The sequence below is a fragment of the Hevea brasiliensis genome, chromosome 6 (genome assembly GCF_030052815.1).
Source record: "Hevea brasiliensis isolate MT/VB/25A 57/8 chromosome 6, ASM3005281v1, whole genome shotgun sequence".
Classification (NCBI taxonomy): domain Eukaryota; kingdom Viridiplantae; phylum Streptophyta; class Magnoliopsida; order Malpighiales; family Euphorbiaceae; genus Hevea; species Hevea brasiliensis.
The window spans coordinates 41,984,362-42,006,188 of NC_079498.1; positions in this window are offsets into that span (position 1 = coordinate 41,984,362).

Here is a 21,827-nt window from a genome sequence, read left to right on the forward strand (position 1 = left end):
ACTTATAGTTTATTGTAATTCCAATAATGGATGTACCTGAGGATGATCAATAGAATTATAAGAATTCAATCACCCACTAGAAATCCATCCAACTAGGATTTTCGTTTTCTACTTTGGAAGTGTAGGATTCGCTAAGTTAGTGGGAGGACCAATTTGATTAAAAGACCATAATCATTTTGGTTAATTACATGATACATTTACTAATTAATCTGGTTATTTTCTGTAGTTAATTTTCTGATAAAAATGAGCACAAAACAACCACCACCATCCAATATCCTTGCAAGCATACTTGATCACAATAGGTTGACAGACCTAATCAGATTAGCTAAGAAATTTGAAACTTGTCCTGAACCTTGAACATATAGGATATGTTCTAGATTCAAATGTTCCTGGTCCCTTACCTCCAGAGGCCACACAAGAGGAACATAAAACTTTGGACAAGTGGAAAGAGCATAATATGAGAGCTAAGTGTTACATGCATGCTTCCATGAGTAATGAGTTACAGAAGCAGCATGGAAACATACAAAGTGCAAGAGAGATCCTCCTTCACCTACAAGAGTTGTATGGTGAGCACAGCAGAAATGCTAGGTATGAGATATCTAGGCAGCTATTCCGCATGAGGATGTCTGAGGGACAGAATGTTGGAGATCATGTCTACAAGATGATTCGGCTGATTGAGCAGTTGGAACATCTTGACTTCCACATGGATTTCCAACTACTAACGGATTTGATCCTTCAGTCCCTTCCTGAGTCTTTTGGGAATTTTGTGACAAATTTCCATATGACTAGACAGGAATGCACCTTAGCTGGTTTACTCAACATGCTGGTTATTGCCCAAAAGAATATGTCAGGCAATAAAGGAAAAGAGGTAGCTTTGGTTGCATCTTCTTCTGCTGGAAAGTCCAACAAGAAGAAGGGCAATAGGAAAAAGAAACCTCAGATTCCTGGTCCTTCCAAAAAAATAGCTAAACAGAAAAGGAAGACTAAAGCTGATGGAGGCAAAGGAAAGTGTTTCCACTACCAACAGGAAAGTGTTTCCATTGCCAGTAAAAAAGTGTTTCCACTGGCCAGAGTAAAGCAATCTAAATGAATGCAATGCCATGGTGAAAACCAACTCAAGTTCAAAATATATTTGGCACTTAAGGTTATGTCATGTTGCATAAGATAGGATTACAAAATTGGAGAAAATGGGGATTTTATCCTCATTGGGCTCTGAGCCTACTCCAACTTGTGAATCTTGCCTTCAAGGCAAAATTGAATAGATTACCCTTTTTTGGACATGGTCTTATAGCTGAAAATATTTTTGTACTTATACATAGTGATGTATGTGGTCCGTTTAAAGAAATGGATAGAAGTGGTTTTCATTATTTTATTACCTTTAGTGATGATAATTCAAGTTTTTGGTATTTATATTTGATGAAATACAAACATGAATCTTTTGAAAAGTTCAAAGAATTTAAATCAAGTAGAAAATCAAACAGAAAGAATATTAAAGCTCTTCGATCGATCGTGGAGGTGAATATTTGAGTAATCGAATTTGATGAATACTTGAGAGAGCATGGCATTGTTTCTCACCGACTCCTCCAGAACGCCACAACTAAATGGTGTATCCGAAGGAGAAATCGCACTTATTGGATATGGTACGTAGTATGATGAGCTATACCGATATGCCAATCTCTTTTGGGGATTTGCATTAGAATCACTTTATATATTCGAATAGGATTCCATCAAAATCGCTTTCTTCCACACCTTATGAGATATGGCATGGAAGAAAACCAAGTCTTAAGCATGTTAAGATTTGGGGTTGTCCAAATTATATCAAAAGTCAACACTGATAAATTGGAGACCAGATCAGAAAGAGGTCGATTTGTTGGATATCCAAAAGATAATTTTGGATATTATTTTTATTTGCCTACTTCACAAAAGGTTGTGATAAGTAGAGATGCCACATTTCTTGAACAATGTTTGTTCAAAAAGGAGGCAAAGGAAGGCAAATAGAATTAGAATTGAGAATTCGACCAACCAATCAGATCGATGGATATAGATCCATCTATTCAACCTATACCCATTAATGAAAAATCTACAGATGTTCCTAGTAGAACAACCAGGGTATCTCACACACCAGTGAGATATTGTTTTATTCATTAAGAAGAACAAGAGTTGTATACTCATGAACAAGTAGATCATAGAGATGATTCACTTACCTATGAAGAAGCTATATCGATATAGACTCTTCAAAATGGATTGATGCTATGAAATCCGAGATTGATTCCATGTATAAGAATCAAGTTTGGGATCTTGTTGACCCACCTGAAGGTATTATACCTATAGGGAACAAATGGGTTTTCAAGAAGAAAATTGGGTCTGATGGAAAGGTAGAGACCTATAAGGCAAGGCTAGTAGCGAAAGGGTTTCGCCAAAGGCAAGGAATAGACTATGAGGAGACTTTCTACTTTGTTGCCATGCTTAAATCAATTAGGATTTTATTATCTAGAGCTGGATACTATGATTATGAGATTTGGCGATGGATGTCAAAATGCTTTTCTCAATGGATACATTGAAGAAAACATTTTCATGGAACAACCTAAGGGATTTGAATCCCAAGATGGTTCCAAGGTATGCAAGCTAAAGCGATCCATTTATGGGTTGAAACAAGCTTCGAGGAGTTGGAACATCCGTTTTGATGAAGCCATTAAATCCTTTGGTTTTATCAAAAATGAGGATGAGCCATGTGTATATAAGAAGGTTAGTGACAGTGCTATCACTTTCCTTGTCTTATATGTGGATGACATACTGTTGATAGGTAATGACAACGTATGTTGACAACTATAAAGGTATGGTTGTCAAATACATTCTCCATGAAAGACTTAGGGGAGGCAACCTATATTCTTGGGATTCGCATCTATAGAGATAGAGCGAAAAGAATAATTGCTTTATCCCAAAGTCTATACTTGGAAAAGGTGTTAAAGAGGTTTAACATGCTTGATTCCAAGAGAGGATTGTTACCAGTGAGACATGGTATCCACCTTTCTAAAGAGATGTCTCCAAAGACACCAAGAAAGAGATAAGATGGCCAGATTCCATATGCTTCGCTATTGGAAGTTTAATGTATGCAATGTTGTGTACTAGGCCTGATATCGCATATGTCGTTAGTTTGACTAGCGGTATCAATCCAATCCAGTTTGGAACGCCGATAGTCATCAAGAATATCCTTAAGTACTTGAGAAGAACTAAGGATTTATTCTTGATATATGGAGGTGGAGACTTGCAATTGGATGGTTATACTGATTCTGATTTCCAATCAGATATCGATGATAGAAAGTCTACCTCTGGATATGTGTTCATTTGTAATGGAGGTGCAGTCAGTTGGAAGAGTTCCAAACAGAGCACATCGCAGATTCCACTATTGAAGTCGAGTATATTGTCGCATCGATGCCGCAAAGGAAGTCGTTTGGATAAAGAAGTTCATGACAGAACTTACGAGTTCCTTCCATTGAGTCGCCAGCTCCATTACACCGTGACAACAATGGAGCAACATACTGAGCTAAGGAACCAAGGTCTCACCGTAAATCCAAACACATAGAAAGGCGCTACCACATTATCGTGAGATATAGTTGGGCAAGGCAATATAGCCATGCAGAAAATAACATCACCAAAAATCCAAATTGATCCATTCACTAAGCTTTTGTCACAAGTTCGATTAGACCGGCATCTTGAGAAGATGGGTCTAAGGTATTGTAATGAATGGCTCTAGTGCTAGTGGGAGATTGTTAGTAGTATGCCCTAGAGCATATCATTTAGTATGTATCTTGTACATAATTTTATTAATAAAAGGCATTTCCACTTTTCCGTTTACATAATATATTTATGTGTAATAGAAAAGGTCCATTGATATTTTGTTAGAAATATTATTCTTAATTTGTTAATAATATGATTTTCTATATTTCTATCTCATTGTATGATAAATAGGTTCACAATCGAGGATAGTTCATAATAAGGACATGACTTATCCGTAAAGATTGTATTCATGTTTGTTCCCAAGTTATTTATATGAGATATAAATAAGATGGAATGGTGAGTCTCATGCCATATAACAAACATGATAGGCACTTATAAATGATAAGTAGGCCGAACCGTGACACTTATGACAAGCACATGGAGTTTACTCTTGTCAATGTTTTGTCATAAATCATATCAAGGCATATAATCTTTAGACTAGATAGCACAGCTTATCTTGTATATAGGTAGTTTGAGTTTGATATCGCTTTCATACTTGTACTGTATGGGTATATGGGCATCTGTTGGCTCCTACTAGTTATATATGGAGGTAGGTGTTGATCAAGATGGAATGTTCCTCTAAGTAAATAGAGATAAAATCCTATGTTCATTTAATTGTTCTTGATGTTTCAAGTTCTGCCAGACAGATAGATTTATTCGTAAAAGAGTTTCGATGAGAAAATCTTTTAATCAAGAACTGGAATTAAAAGAGAACATAATATTCATAGCAAATGGAGTTTGACATAAACCATGACTCAATTTGAGTTGGGATTTTGTAATAGAGAGATTCTAGTGCATGGTAACATATGATTATATTTTCATTTAAGGTAAACCGTATTACTAATTGGGTGGCCATGGCATGCTATGCTAGGTGTTAACCATGGTCTATGAGGTTCATAAAATGATTTAGAGAAATCATATATGGTAAGAAAGAGTTCGATGATATTAAGAGTTGATATCATGTCTCATTGCCAATTAGTGATGAGCCTAGTAAGTCACACACATACACAAGTTATCACCTATTTAAATATGATTTAATTAATTAATTAAAGAGTTTAATTGATTAATTAAATAGATTTGGTTTGCAATTAAATTGCAAAGTCCCTAGCATGACTTGAAACCAAATCTAGATTATTGGATGTATAATATAAGTTAAATTTATATTTAAAGTGTTTAAATATGAATTTAATTAATGAGAAATTAATTAATAGAGATTAATTAATTAATTTATATTTGATATAAATTAATTAGAAGAAGAAAATAATTATTTTGGGTTGAGAACTCAAAATTAAGACACAGGGCATTTTGGTCATTTTGCAGGTGACACGTGGCACCATGAGATGGTGACACATGGCATAACACATAAGCTTGCAAATGTTTTTAATCATGTAAGATGATTAAAATCAAGATTAAATATAGGTTTGACACTTGGCACAATGTGATTGGGTCACTTAAACCTAGAGCTAATCAAAAGGTGACATGTGGCTAGGGTTTAATGTGTTAACCTAGCTATTTAAGTGTGGTTATGAAAAGAAAACATAACCAGCAGCCTCTCCTCTCAATTGTCACGCCACTTTGAGCCTCTCCAGCTATTTCTCTTCATCTCTCATCAATTCAAAGAGATTAGCCATCAATCTCTTGAATTAAGAACACTAGAAATTGTTTCTAGTGTCCTGTTTACATCTCTAATCTCTTAAAAGGCAGAACTTGAATTTCTAATTAATAGAAAAGGCTTTAGAAGCTGTTCAAGGGCTGCCATAGGTGTTCTTGGTGTGGACAAGCTAGAGGGACAACATCTGGTGTCCTGAAGACGAATCTCAAAGGCGCAGACACGCTGCAGTACATCAAGAGGTTAGTGTAATCGTTCTTGATTTAATCTAGAGTTCTAAAATTAATTTGATTAATTTTAAAATCTTAAATGGAAAATACAGATCCAAAAACATATTAAAAGAGTTTTAATATGTTGTTTATCATTGAAATCAAATAGATAAAAATAAATCTTGCATGGTGCATGTGACCCTAGGTGAAAATTTTTGAATTCAATGGTATAATCTTGTGTTTTTCACGCTTCCGTTCCTTCAAGGAGGATCCTATGGATGTTAGAGACATAGAAATGTCGTACCTAACATCTTTTTTTCCTTTATAGGCATATGGATCTCGTGCAACCGTCTTGGAGTATGCCCATTCACCTTAGGGAGTCTATGAGTCCATCTAGCATGCATGCATTTTCTTTTACTTTCAGCACATCACAATTAACTTATGTAGCATATACATGAACATAATCATACATCTTATAAATAAACCAAAAGATGCATTTATATCTATTAACATATACCATGATTGTGGGTGGTGGGGTTCCAAATAGTTTAGCTCCATTTTCTCATGAATATAAATGCCTTAAGAGGTAGAAGATTGATTGGAGTGGCCACCTAGATGATGATCGGAACAAATACTTAAGAAAACACGTGGATGATGGTTGTACCCCTCGTAGAGGTCTACTACTCTTCTCTTACCATGAGCCCAATGGACTAGGATTGAGATTGTTAGTAGTGTGCCCTAGAGTACATCATTTAGTATGTATCTTGTACATATTTTTATTAATAAAAGGCATTTCCACTTTTCCATTTGTATAATATATTTACGTGTAATAGAAAAGGTTCATTGATATTTTGTTAAAAATATTATTCTTAAGTTGTTAAGAATATGAGTGACAATATTTCTAGCACAAAGTATCATAAATAGGTTCACAATCGAGGATACTTCATAATAAAGACATGACTAATACAGAAAGATTGTATTCATGTTTGTTCCCAAGTTATTTATATGAGATATAAATAAGATGGAATGGTGAGTCTCATGCCATATAACAAACATGATAGGCACTTATAAATGATAAATAGGCCGAACCAGTGACACTTATGACAAGCACATGGAGTTTACTCTTGTCAATGTTTTGTCATAAATCATATCAGTGCATATAATCTTTAGACCTGAGATAGCACAGTTATCTTGTATATAGGTAGTTTGAGTTTGATACTGCTTTCATACTTGTACTGTGTATGGGTATATGGGCATCTATTGGCTCCTACTAGTTATATATGGAGATAGGTGTTGATCAAGATGGAATATGTTCCTCTAAGTAAATAGAGATAAAATCCTATGTTCATTTAATTGTTCTTGATGTTTCAAGTTCCTAGCCAGGACAGATAGATTTATTCAGAAAAGAGTTTCTGATGAGAAATTTCTTTTTAATCAAGAACTGGAATTAAAAGAGAACATAATATTCATAGCAAATGGAGTTTGACATAAACCATGACTCCAGCTTGAGTTGGGATTTTGTAACAGAGAGATTCTAGTGCATGGTAACATACGATTATAGGTTCATTTAAGGTAAACCTTATTACTAATTACGTGGCCATGGCATGCTATGCTAGGTGTTAACCATGGTCTATGAGGTTCATAAAATGATTTAGAGAAATCATTTATGGTAAGAAAGAGTTCTGATGATATTAAGAGTTGATATCATGTCTCATTGCCAATTAGTGATGAGCCTAGTAAGTCACACACATACACAAGTTATCACCTATTTAGATATGATTTAATTAATTAGTTAAAGAGTTTAATTGATTAATTAAATAGGTTTGGTTTGCAATTAAATTGCAAAGTCCCTAGCATGACTTGAAACCAAATCTAGATTATTGGATGCATAGTATAAGTTAAATTTATATTTAAAGTGTTTAAATATGAATTTAATTAATGAGAAATTAATCAATAGAGATTAATTAATTAATTTATATTTGATATAAATTGATTAGAAGAAGAAAAATAATTATTTTGGGTTAAGAACTCAAAATTAAGACACAGGGGCATTTTGGTCATTTCACAGTGTGACACGTAGCACCATGAAATAGTGACACATGGGATTACACATAATGTTGCCAAATGTTTTTTAATCATGTAAGATGATTAAAATCAAGATTAAATATAGGTTTGACACTTGGCACAATGTGATTGGGTCACTTAAACCTAGAGCTAATCAAAGGGTGACATGTGGCAAGGGTTTAATGTGTTAACCTAGCTATTTAAGTGTTGTTATGAAAAGAAAAGCAACCAGCAGCCACTCCTCTCCTTTGTCACGCCACTTTGAGGTTTTTCATCTATTCTTCTTCATCTCTCATCAGTTCAAAGAGATTAACCATCAATCTCTTGAATTAAGAACACTAGAAATTGTTTCTAGTGTCCTGTTTACATCTCTAATCTCTTAAAAGGCAGAACTTGAATTTCTAATTAATAGAAAAAACTTTAGAAGCTGTTCAAGGGCTGCCTTAGGTGTTCTTGGTGTGGACAAGCTAGAGGGACAACATCTGGTGTCCTAAAGACGAATCTCAAGGCGCAGACACGCTGCAGTGCATCAAGAGGTTAGTGTAATCGTTATTGATTTAATCTAGGATTCTAAAATTAATCTGATTAATTTTAAAATCTTAAATGGAAAATACAGATCCAAAAACATATTAAAAGAGTTTTAATATGTTGTTTATCATTGAAATCAAATAGATAAAAATAAATCTTGCATGATGCATGTGACCCTAGGTGAAAATTTTTTAATTCAATGGTATAAACTTGTGTTTTTCACGCTTCCGTTCCTTCAATTGGTATCAGAGCCGCTATATTTGCCATTTAGATTGTTGATTATATGATTTAATTGTGTTATTTGATCATGAGATGATTGATCCATTGCTGGTTGGATCAAGAGGTGTGGCGGCATGCTTGATGAAATCCAACATGGTGCGCATGGCTTGGGAAGATCATGGTGCGCATGGTTGTTATTAAATTCTGCAATTGTTGCATGATGAAAGGTTCATCATATGACTAATTAAAATGTTTAATTAGGATTTTTAATCACACAATTAAATTATGATTCAAATCAGAATTTTAAAAATTATTTGAATGTGATTCAAATCTGAATTTTAAAAGTTATTTGAATGTGATTCAAATCTGAATTTTTAAATTTGTTTGAATCATATTTAAATCTGATTTTTTAAAATTGATTGAAAAAAATTCAGATCTGATTTTTCAAAAAATGTTTGAATGTGATTCAAATCTGATTTTTTAAAAAATGTTTGAATGTGATTCAAATCTGAATTTTTAAAGTTGTTTGAATGTGATTCAAATCTGAATTTTTAAATTTGTTTGAATGAGATTCAAATCTGAATTTTTAAATTTATTTGAATCATATTCAAATCTGGATTTTTAAGTTGAATATGAGATATTCAATTTAATTTAAGTATGTATGTTTTATTTAATTGTTAAATAGTGATATGCATGATGGATGATCATGGACTATAAAAGACCAATGTAATTGGATTTATTTCTTTTATGTTTCTTTGGGATTGTAAATTAATTAATTTATTTTAATTTATTTTGGGCATGTATTATTAAGTTTGTAATAATTTTTGGGTTGTAATTTCATTTATTTAAGTTCTTATAAATTCGCCTTGGTATGCCAAGGATTACTATGTAATATTGGATTGCAAGAAGTTCAAGGAGGTCAAGAGCATTGGTGGGACCAGTGGGAGGAATTCAAGATCAAGTGTTGATTATGTACTCCTTCAGCAACTCTTGTAAAATAAATGAATGAATGAAATGCACCTAGGAATGCCCTGATTCAATTCTTGATGGCTCAGAATTGAATCCCTTAGAAAGTCCATGATCATACCATATTTATTGCTTATCCATGAATGCATGAGATGTATGTGAATGTATGCTATTATATGATATATGCATGCTAATTGGATAATGTGCAAAGTGAGACCTTAATAGTAATTAGAATGACCATAAAATCTTCCAAACAAATGATTAAGTTGGAAATGCTATAATTAAAGTAATTATAACATAGGCCCTCCATTGGGGTAATTATTTTAAGAAATTTTAAATAGTTGCATAAGATGCAATTAATTTAAGAGATTTTCTTAAGAATAATTGTTAAGCATGAGATGTTGTAAATATGTAAATGGTTTAGTGGCCAATATTGGATGTACCTGAGGACATTAAAATTATTTGCATAATTACTGGCTCAATGGGATCAACTTAACTAATGCAAGATAAGTCAATAATGGATGTACTTGAGATTTTGAGCATTAAGGGCTAGGTAAAGGATTGAACCTCACATGAGATGTGATGGGCAAGGAGTTGCTCACTTATAGTTTATTGTAATTCCAATAATGGATGTACCTAAGGATGATCAATAGAATTATAAGAATTCAATCACCCACTAGAAATCCATCCAATTAGGATTTCCGTTTTCTACTTTGGAAGTGTAGGATTCGCTAAGTTAGTGGGAGGACCAATTTGATTAAAAGACCATAATCATTTTGGTTAATTACATGATACATTTACTAATTAATCTGTTTTTTTCTGCAGTTAATTTTTTGATAAAAAAGAGCATAAAACAACCACCACCTTCCAATATCCTTGCAAGCATACTTGATCACAATAGGTTGACAGGACCTAATCTGTTTGATTGGCTAAGAAATTTGAAACATGTCCTGAACTTTGAACATATAGGATATGTTCTAGATTCAAATGTTCCCGGTCCCTTACCTCCAGAGGCCACACAAGAGGAATATGAGGATAGAAGGTATGTCCATATCTTGTTATTTAGATTCTGATGATACTCATAGTTCATCTACAGCTTAGGTTTTAGATACTGGTGCCAGTTCTCACATTTCTAATGATATGCAGGAACTAGCAAACAGTAGCAGCTTGCGTTCTCAAGATATTAGAGTCCGGATTGGCAATGGTTCAACTGTTGAAGCTTTAGCCATAGGATATAAATCTTTTTACATGTTTGGAAATGTTTTGTGTTTGGATAATATTTTATATGTACCTGATGCTTTTAAGAACATTATTTCTATATCTAGTTTGACTAGAAATGGCTATGAATTTCAGTTCACAGATGATGTTTGCAATATTTATTTTGGAAATAAATATGTTGGTTCGGGTTATATGAATGATGGTCTTTATTATTTGGATAATAATGACAAACACAAATTGAATGCAAGTGATCTAAAAGAATGTAATGCCATGGTGAAAACCAACTCAAGTTCAAAATATATTTGGCACTTAGGCTCTGAGCCTACTCCAACTTGTGAATCTTGCCTTCAGGGCAAAATGACTAGATCACCCTTTGTTGGACAAGGGCTAAGAGTTGAAAATATTTTGGAGCTAATACATAGTGATGTATGTGGTCCATTTAAAGAAATGGCTATAGGGGTTTTCATTATTTTATTACCTTTACTGATGATAAATCAATGTTTGGGTATTTGTATTTGATGAAATACAAACATGAATCCTTTGAAAAGTTTAAGGAATTTAAATCTGAAGTAGAAAATCAAACAGGAAAGAGTATTAAAGCTCTTCGATCAGATCGTGGAGGTGAATATTTGAGTACTGAATTTGATGAATACTTGAGAGAGCATGGCATTGTTTCTCAACTGACTCCTCCAGGAACGCCACAGCTGAATGGTGTATCTGAAAGGAGAAATCGTACCCTATTGGATATGGTACGTAGTATGATGAGCTATACTGATATGCCAATCTTCTTTTGGGGATTTGCATTAGAATCAGCTTTGTATATTCTGAATAGGATTCCATCAAAATCAGTTTCTTCCACACCTTATGAGATATGGCATGGAAGAAAACCAAGTCTTAAGCATGTTAAGATTTGGGGTTGTCCAGCTTATATCAAAAAGCTGAACACTGATAAATTGGAGACCAGATCAGAAAAAGGTCGATTTGTTGAATATCCAAAAGATAGTTTTGGATATTATTTTTATTTGCCTACTTCACAAAAGGTTGTGATAAGTAGAGATGCCACATTTCTTGAACAACAGTTTGTTCAAGAAGGAGGCAAAGGAAGGCAAATAGAGTTAGAATTGGAGAATTCTGACCAACCAACAGATCAGATGGATATAGATCCATCTAGTCAACCTATACCCGTTGATGAAACATCTACAACTGTTCTTCAGAGAACAACCGAGGTATCTCATCCACGATGAGATATGGTTTTCTTCATGAAGAAGAACAAGAGTTGTCTACTCATGAAGAAGTAGATCATGGAGATGATCCACTTACCTATGAAGAAGCTATATCAGATATAGACTCTTCAAAATGGATTGATGCTATGAAATCCGAAATTGATTCCATGTATAAGAATCAAGTTTGGGATCTTGTTGACCCACCTGAAGGTATTGTACCTATAGGAAACAAATGGGTTTTCAAGAAGAAAATTGGTTCTCATGGAAAGGTAGAGACCTATAAGGCAAGGCTAGTAGCGAAAGGGTTTCGCCAAAGGCAAGGAATCGACTATGAGGAGACTTTCTCGCCTGTTGCAATGCTTAAATCAATTAGGATTTTATTAGCAATAGCTGCATACTATGATTATGAGATTTGGCAGATGGATGTCAAAACAGCTTTTCTCAATGGATACATTGAAGAAAACATTTTCATGGAACAACCTAGGGGTTTTGAATCCCAAGATGGTTCCAAGGTATGCAAGCTAAAGCGATCCATTTATGGGTTGAAACAAGCTTCGAGGAGTTGGAACATCCGTTTTGATGAAGCCATTAAATCCTTTGGTTTTATCAAAAATGAGGATGAGCCATGTGTATATAAGAAGGTTAGTGACAGTGCTATCACTTTCCTTGTCTTATATGTGGATGACATATTGTTGATGGGTAATGACACAGGTATGTTGACAACTATAAAGGTATGGTTGTCAAATACATTCTCCATGAAAGACTTAGGGGAGGCAACCTATATTCTTGGGATTCGCATCTATAGAGATAGAGCGAAAAGAATAATTGGTTTATCCTAAAGTCTATACTTGGAAAAGGTGTTAAAGAGGTTTAACATGCTTGATTCCAAGAGAGGATTGTTACCAGTGAGACATGGTATCCACATTTCTAAAGAGATGTCTCCAAAGACATCTGAAGAAAGAGATAAGATGGCTAGGATTCCATATGCTTCGACTATTGGAAGTTTAATGTATGCAATGTTGTGTACTAGGCCGGATATCACATATGCTGTTAGTTTGACTAGTAGGTATCAATCCAATCCAGGTTTGGAACACTGGATAGCTGTCAAGAATATCCTTAAGTACTTGAGAAGAACTAAAGATTTATTCTTAATTTATAGAGGTGGAGACTTGCAATTGGATGGTTATACTGATTTTGATTTCCAATCAGATATCTATGATAGAAAGTCTACCTCTGGATATGTGTTCATTTGTAATGGGGGTGCAGTCAGTTGGAAGAGTTCCAAACAGAGCACGACTGCAGATTCCACTACAGAGGCTGAGTATATTGTTACATCAGATGCTGCAAAGGAAGCTGTTTGGATAAAGAAGTTCGTGACAGAACTTACAGTAGTTCCTTCCATTGAGTCAGCAGTTCCACTACACTGTGACTATAATGGAGCAGTCATACAGGCTAAGGAACTAAGGTCTCACCCAAAATCCAAACACATAGAAAGGCAATACCACATTATCAGAGATATAGTTGGGCAAGGCGATATAGCCACGCAGAAAAATAACATCAACTAAAAAATTCAGCTGATCCATTCACTAAGCCTATATCACAGACTCAGTTAGACCAACATCTTGAGAAGATAGGTCTAAGATATTGTAATGAATAGCTCTAGTGCTAGTGGGAGATTGTTAGTAGTATGCCCTAAAGCATATCATTTAGTATGTATCTTGTACATATTTTTATTAATAAAAGGCATTTCCACTTTTCCGTTTACATAATATATTTATGTGTAATAGAAAAGGTCCATTGATATTTTGTTAGAAATATTATTCTTAAGTTGTTAAGAATATGAGTGACAATATTTCTAGCACAAAGTATCATAAATAGGTTCACAATCGAGGATACTTCATAATAAGGACATGACTTATCCAGAAAGATTGTATTCATGTTTGTTCCCAAGTTATTTATATGAGATATAAATAAGATGGAATGGTGAGTCTCATGCCATATAACAAACATGATAGGCACTTATAAATGATAAGTAGGCCGAACCAGTGACACTTATGACAAGCACATGAAGTTTACTTTTGTCAATGTTTTGTCATAAATCATATCAGTGCATATAATCTTTAGACCTGAGATAGCATAGTTATCTTGTATATAGGTAGTTTGAGTTTGATACTGCTTTCATACTTGTACTGTGTATGGGTATATGGGCATCTGTTGGCTCCTACTAGTTATATATGGAGATAGGTGTTGATCAAGATGGAATCTGTTCCTCTTAGTAAATAGAGATGAAATCCTATGTTCATTTAATTGTTCTTGATGTTTCAAGTTCCTGGCCAGGACAGATAGATTTATTCAGAAAAGAGTTTCTGATGAGAAAATCTTTTTAATCAAGAACTGGAATTAAAAGAGAACATAATATTCATAGCAAATGGAGTTTGACATAAACCATGACTCGGCTTGAGTTGGGATTTTTGTAGAGAGATTCTAGTGCATGGTAACATATGATTATAGGTTCATTTAAGGTAAACCTTATTACTAATTGAGTGGCCATGGCATGCTATGCTAGGTGTTAACCATGGTCTATGAGGTTCATAAAATGATTTAGAGAAATCATTTATGGTAAGAAAGAGTTCTGATGATATTAAGAGTTGATATCATGTCTCATTGCCAATTAGTGATGAGCCTAGTAAGTCACACACATACACAAGTTATTACCTATTTAAATATGATTTAATTAATTAGTTAAAGAGTTTAATTGATTAATTAAATAGGTTTGGTTTGCAATTATATTGCAAAGTCCCTAGCATGACTTGAAACCAAATCTAGATTATTGGATGTATAGTATAAGTTAAATTTATATTTAAAGTGTTTAAATATGAATTTAATTAATGAGAAATTAATTAATAGAGATTAATTAATTAATTTATATTTGATATAAATTGATTAGAAGAAGAAAAATAATTATTTTGGGTTAAGAACTCAAAATTAAAACACAGGGGCATTTTGGTCATTTCACAGTGTGACACGTGGCACCATGAGATGGTGACACATGGGATTACACATAAGGTTGCCAAATGTTTTTTAATCATGTAAGATGATTAAAATCAAGATTAAATATAGGTTTGACACTTGGCACAATGTGATTGGGTCACTTAAACCTAGAGCTAATCAAAATGTGACATGTGGCAAGGGTTTAATGTGTTAACCTAGCTATTTAAGTGTTGTTATGAAAAGAAAAGCAACCAGCAGCCACTACTCTCCTTTGTCATGCCACTTTGAGGTTTTTCATCTTTTCTTCTTCATCTCTCATCAATTCAAAGAGATTAGCCATCAATCTCTTGAATTAAGAACACTAGAAATTGTTTCTAATGTCCTATTTACATCTCTAATCTCTTAAAAGGCAGAACTTGAATTTCTAATTAATAGAAAAAGGTTTAGAAGCTGTTCAAGGGCTGCCATAGGTGTTCTTGGTATGGACAAGCTAGAGGGACAACATCTGGTGTCCTAAAGACGAATCTCAAAGGCACAGACACGCTGCAGTGCATCAAGAGGTTAGTGTAATCGTTCTTGATTTAATCTAGAGTTCTAAAATTAATCTGATTAATTTTAAAATCTTAAATGGAAAATACAGATCCAAAAACATATTAAAAGAGTTTTAATATGTTGTTTATCATTGAAATCAAATAGATAAAAATAAATCTTGCATGATGCATGTGACCCTAGGTGAAAATTTTTGAATTCAATGGTATAAACTTGTGTTTTTCACGCTTCTGTTCCTTCAGAGATAGTGGGCACAGAACCTGAACTTACCTTAGAACAAAAGCCAGCCTCTTTATTTTTACTTTACCATGTTTCCCTAAGTTAATTTACAAACTATTTAGGTGATTTGAACAAGTAAAAAAAAAACAGATAAAGAAAGGAGGGAGGAGAAAAGATTATAACCCCTTTAATAAGCCTACAACTAAAAGAATAGAGGGAGGAGAAAATAGTTATAAGCCCATAAATTTTAAAGTTAAAATCCTATTCTATATTACATGGTCCATTAGCCCATTTCCCGATGCAAGGGTGTTGAAGTCCTCCTTAGGGTTTCCTTATTGGTTTTGGTCCACCTACCATAATTAGAGAGATTACCTTCCTTGTTTGGGTACTTGCCATTTTTAGGCCACTTACTGTATTGATTTTCTTACCATATTAAACTACTTACCATTTTTATAAAACTGACCAAAATTGAAAATTCAAATAAAGAAAGAAATAAGCAAACAAATTAACTTAAAAAAAAAAATGAAACTCCTTCTTATAGTCCATCTCCCAAATTGACTAGGGGTGTGAATCAACCCTAACCACCTCATTCTTTGGTCAAACCACATTTCCAGAGGCCCAAGAGCACCAAACAAAACAAGCAAAACATGATAGAATAGATTAAATGATGAAATAAGCTAAATTAACAATAAAACTAAAAAAATTACCTTTCTGTTTGGAGGCATTAGCAATAAAAATTACATAAAAAATAAGAAATGTGCATAAAAATGAATTAAATTTTATGAAGATGCTCTTAAATATTAATGAAAAACTTAGAAAAAAGAAAGAAAAAAAAAAGAGCAAAGGAAAAATTAAATTCAAATTTGAAAGAAGTTGTTGTTTGCTTGTACCCAAATTTTGTCCTATCTTTTTGAAACAAGTTTGCATATTAATATGTATAGAATTGGATAGAACTCAAAACATAAAGTTTTTAAAGGACATTTTGTACTCCAATTTAGGCTTAAGAATCACCCAAAAAGGTGAGTTTATCACCGATTTATCCCTCCTAAAGTTTTGGGTCTTATAGAATTTTACAGAATCAAATATGAAACTCAAAATCTAAAAATCAGATTAAGATGAATTATATATGAAAATTTCACGATTTTTCATTAAAAATCTAGGAAAACTAAGTTTAAGAATTTAAACCTACCTAACTATAACTTGTAAGCTAAGTAATTGCAATTCAACTTGAAGAACATAAATAGAAATATGAGTTGCGCTCAAAATAGGCTTTATGACATGTGTAACTAAAAGAAAACCAAAAGGTACATGACAGAGAAGTAAAAGAGATGTCTTACATATTTTTATTTTATTTGCATCACATTCTTATGTCTTACATATTTATATTATATTTGCATCATATTCTCACCTCTAGAATTAAATGTAAAACATAAAATATATATAAAAAAAGAAAAAGTTGCAAGAGGCTAGATGTTTAGGAGGCTATAAAGAGGGTGTGGTGTGTAGTGTGGCTATTAGGGCTGGGAGAGAGTGGCTACAATTAGTGATAAGTGTCTTGTTTAGGAGTTTAGAAAGGTATTTATAGGCTTTTAGCTATTTAGGAGGATTAAACCTAGTCTAATTAGGAAAAGATTTGACTTGATGCTCTCCTTCCTATTTAAGTGATTTATTTTCCTAAAGAGTAAGATTATTTCTGGCAAAGGCAAATTGGCTGCCCATATTTGTATTTTTATTTATTTTTTAATTATTTTCTTCCTATTTTGGCTTGATTTCTCCTTAGGTGCATGAACAAGTCCACATTCATTCTCTACCTACTCTTGTTGGATGAAGTGGGATTGAAGCAAGGTCCTAATGGGCCCTGCTTCAGTTGGCACTCCCTAGGCTCACTCTAGTTCATGCAGCTCTGGACTGGGTCCAACTAAAGCACAGGAGATCCATGTCTTGCTTATAGGTCTACTATAAACTTTAACCTATTTTCTTAACTTTTCTATGTCTATTATTATTATTATTATTATTATTATTATTATTATTATTATTATTATTATTATTATTATTATTATTATTATTTTGTTAATTTTTAATAGGTACACTACAAGAAAATGCTGAAATAGAAATCAAATTTAGAAACAGATTCATGTCAATTTGTAATTTGAAATGGTGTTTGAAATGGAAATTGAGTAGAACTGATCAATTACTTTCAGATTCAAATTTAGGCTTTTATCTATTTAATTTATTAAATTTGAGTTGAAATTAGAAACTAATTTTGATAAGTTTCTAATTCCTTTAATTATATTTAGAAACTGATTGTGTTCGGTTTCAAAAATAATCTATTATTTATTTCATTTATGAAAATTTAAGTTCAAATTAAAAATTGATTTTGATCAGTTTCTAATTTAACCTATTATCTATTTAATTTATTAAATTTTAAGATGAATTATAAACCGATTTTAGTTAGGTTCTAATTTCTTTAGAATCAATTATTTTTTGTTTCAAAATTAATTTATTATCTATTTTATTTGTTAAATTTTAAAGTTAGGTTAGAAAATGAAATTGGTCATTTTCTAATTTAACCTATTATCAATTCAGTTTATTAAATTTGAAGCTAAAATTAGAAATCAATATTGGTCGATTTCTAATTCATATGGCTATATTTAGAAACCGATTGCTTTTGGTTCCAAATTTAATCTGCTATCTATTTTATGTTTTAAATTTTAAAGTTATATTAGAAACCTATTTTGATCGATTTCTAATTTAAAGTATTATCTATTCAATTTATTAAATTTGAAGCTAAAATTAGAAAATGATTTTTGTCAGTTTCTAATCCTTTAGTTATATTTAGAAACTATTTGTTTTCGGTTTCAAAATTAATCTATTATTTATTTTACTTTTTAAATTTTAAGGTCAATTTGTAAATTGATTTCAGTTGGTTTCTAATTTATTCTATTAATTTATTAAATTTGATGCTGAAATTAGAAACCATTGTAATTGGTTTCTAATTCTCTTAGTTATATTTAGAAACCGATTATTTCAGTTTCAAAATTAATCTATTATTTATTTTACTTTTTAAAATATAAGTCACATTAGAAATTGATTTTTGTCGATTTTTAATTAACCTATTATCTATTTTATTTTTTACAATTTAAGGTCAAATTGGTTTCTAATTCCTTTTATTATATTTAGAAATCAATGGTCATTAGTTTCAAATTAACCTATTAAATTACTCGTTACATGAACTTTTTGATTAAAATTTTCCTTGGCTTCTATTTCACACAAAAACTATTGCACATTAGACTATTAAAGACTATTGAGATCTATTAAACACTGATCATTGCCTTCCTCCTTCACTGACTAATAAATCTTATCACTTTAGAAATTGAGCTCTGTAGTTCTTTAGATTGAGAAAAAGGTTGAGAGTTGTAATGGCGAGTGAAGGGTACAAAGATTCGAGCGAGAAGATAAGCTATGCATTCAAGGTAGTGCTAATTGGAAATTCGGTGGAGGCGAAATTGCAAATACTAGCTCGATTTGAATTAAATGAGTTTAACTTAGACTTTAAGGCTACTATAAAAGTTGAGTTCCATACTAGAACCTTAGTAATCAAGCACAAGAGCGTTAAAGGCCCAAATCTGGGATATTGCTAGTCAAGAATGCTACTTATTTACTTTTGTATATGGATAAAGAAAACTGTTCCATAATTATCATGTTTTGGGACCATCAAAACAAGTTTAGCATCATCTTTCCATAACACTACCATAATGCTTGGATATTAACACCACAAAGGTGGAGGAAAGGAGTCGTCACCTGAGTAATAATTGGGATGAATTTGTAAGAAGGGATATGAGTGGCAACTTACCTTGCAGAGGTCCACTACCCTTCTTTTACCATGAGTCCTGTGATCTAAATTTGAGATAGTAGGTGCGAGAGAGGAAAGGTGTTAGGCACCCTCTTTGCCTAGACTTATCTTAGAGTAAGAGCCAGTCTCTATTATTAATTCCTAAATCTTTTTTTATCGTTTCTTTTATTAATTTCCTTTAATTTCCTTAACATACGTTCATACAAGCTAAAGTTGCACACACAATTAATCCAAATAAATCAACCATGTACATGCACAAGTAATTCCTAACATGCCAAATTTTTAAGTTTAAGTGATATTTACCAAATTATCGTCTTACCCTATATGCATATTTAACTAAGTTAATTATGTATAACATCTATTTATAAGTCATACATAGTAGACAAAAGAAATAGTCTTATGCATCTCAATCTAAAGTACATGCATAAAAAAGAGATGGTCCTAAACATGTCAAAGTTTCTAGGTTATGTACTTGGGCCCATTAATTACCATGTTCCCCTATATTCCTCTTTGCTAAGCCCAATTACATAGCAATGGTTCATTTGAAAACATTCAAGATAATAAAAAATTAAATTAAATTCCTAATCTAAGTAAAGAGGGAGGAGAATAGATATTAAAAACCTTAAAATGGTCTTTACAACCCATAATAAAAAAAATAAAATTAACCCTAAAATTATTACAAGGTCTTAGGTCCATTAACCTTAGGCAAGAGACTTTGGAGTTCCATCTTAAATTTTAGATTGGGCTTGATCCACCAATGGGTCCATCTTGCTCCTTAAATTATGCATGGATTGGCTTATTGGGCTAAATAGGCTTTTCCTTTTAGGCTTGGGCCTATTTATTTTTTATTTTTCATGCATGTACTCAAAATAACATAAAACATAAATAATTAAATAAACATAAAAATAATTAAATAAAATAAAAAAATAAAGTCAAAATTGAAAAAAAAAACATACTCATATTAAGACTTTAATTAGGAATTTTGGCCAAACTAAATGTCCAACCTATCTCCAATTTTAAAATCTAATCCTAGTAGGTCTAAACAACATAATAAACAACAAAAGTAAAGAAAACACGATGGATTATGGATACAAAAAAAAAGGCTTAATTCAACTAAAACTTTCATAGATCTAGAAATTTCCAGATCTGGATAGAAATAATAAAAAAATCATAAAAAAGAAAATAACCATTAAATAATCCAAAGAAATACCATATGACCCTAACATGTCAATATAAAATATTGAAAAAAGAAACTTGCAATTTAAGTTCATGTGGAGCATGCATAAAATAGAAACTGTCGACCCAACTGCATATAAGTCAATTCTGGAAGGCAGATTTGTAAAATATATTAAAAATAGTAAGCCTATGTGAAAAATTATGAAATTTTGTGCAACACTAGCTAACATGTCATATTAAAATGTGGAAAAGAAAACTAATTGAAACCTACATGGATTTGTATGTAATTACTAAATAAGATACTAATTGTGCAAATAAAACATAACTTGAGCTATAATTATTAAATTAATTTTGCACACTAAAATATTCAGAATATTGCAATTGTAAAAATATGAAATGAAAGCTGACATCTTATGGTACAAATTAAAATAAAAAAGAAACAATTAAATTGACCAAAAAAAGCCTTTGAAACAATTTATCCAAATTCGGGTATGAGATGATTCAGTTCATACAGGTCCAAACTTTAAAAAATTATAACTAAAAAACTATAACTAATTAGAGAAAAATGACTTTGGGATCATTAGAAAAATAAAATTACATAGAAATACCCTATGAATTCACTAAAAATAGTCCCACATGCAGATTAATACATTTACGTGAAGAAATAATAAGAATAGTTTCAAGCAAAAAAGAACATGCAAGCATATGAAGTTATCAAGGACCCTTTTAGATCTTACCTTGTTTAGAGATTGATTCTTCAAATTAAGGAGTTCTAGAGGCTCCTTTGGGACCTTAAAATGGATGGTAAGCTATAGGAAAAAACTTGATTAATTATAGAATAAAATTAAAACCTGAAACTAAAGCCAAATTGAACAAAAATGTGGGGTGTGTGTGTGCATGTATAGCCTAAATGGCATTTATGGCATTAGAGGTTAGAGAGCTTTTCTAATTAGCTTAGAACCTCTCTAAACATCTCTTAATCTGATGTCTTTTGAGTGTTTAATTGCTTCCTCCTAGCCAAAAAAATCGCACCCCCCCCCCCTAATATTAAAAATTAAAGTGGTTTATATAATGCAAGGTTGGAGAGTTTATATTAGATCAAGCTTAGGAGTTTAAACCTATCTAAATCCGACCCTTATCATTATAGATTTGGCTGCTAAGGATTATTTATCCCTTTTTTATCTTTTATTTTCGTGGTGGGGTTATATGACATGAGGTGAAAGATT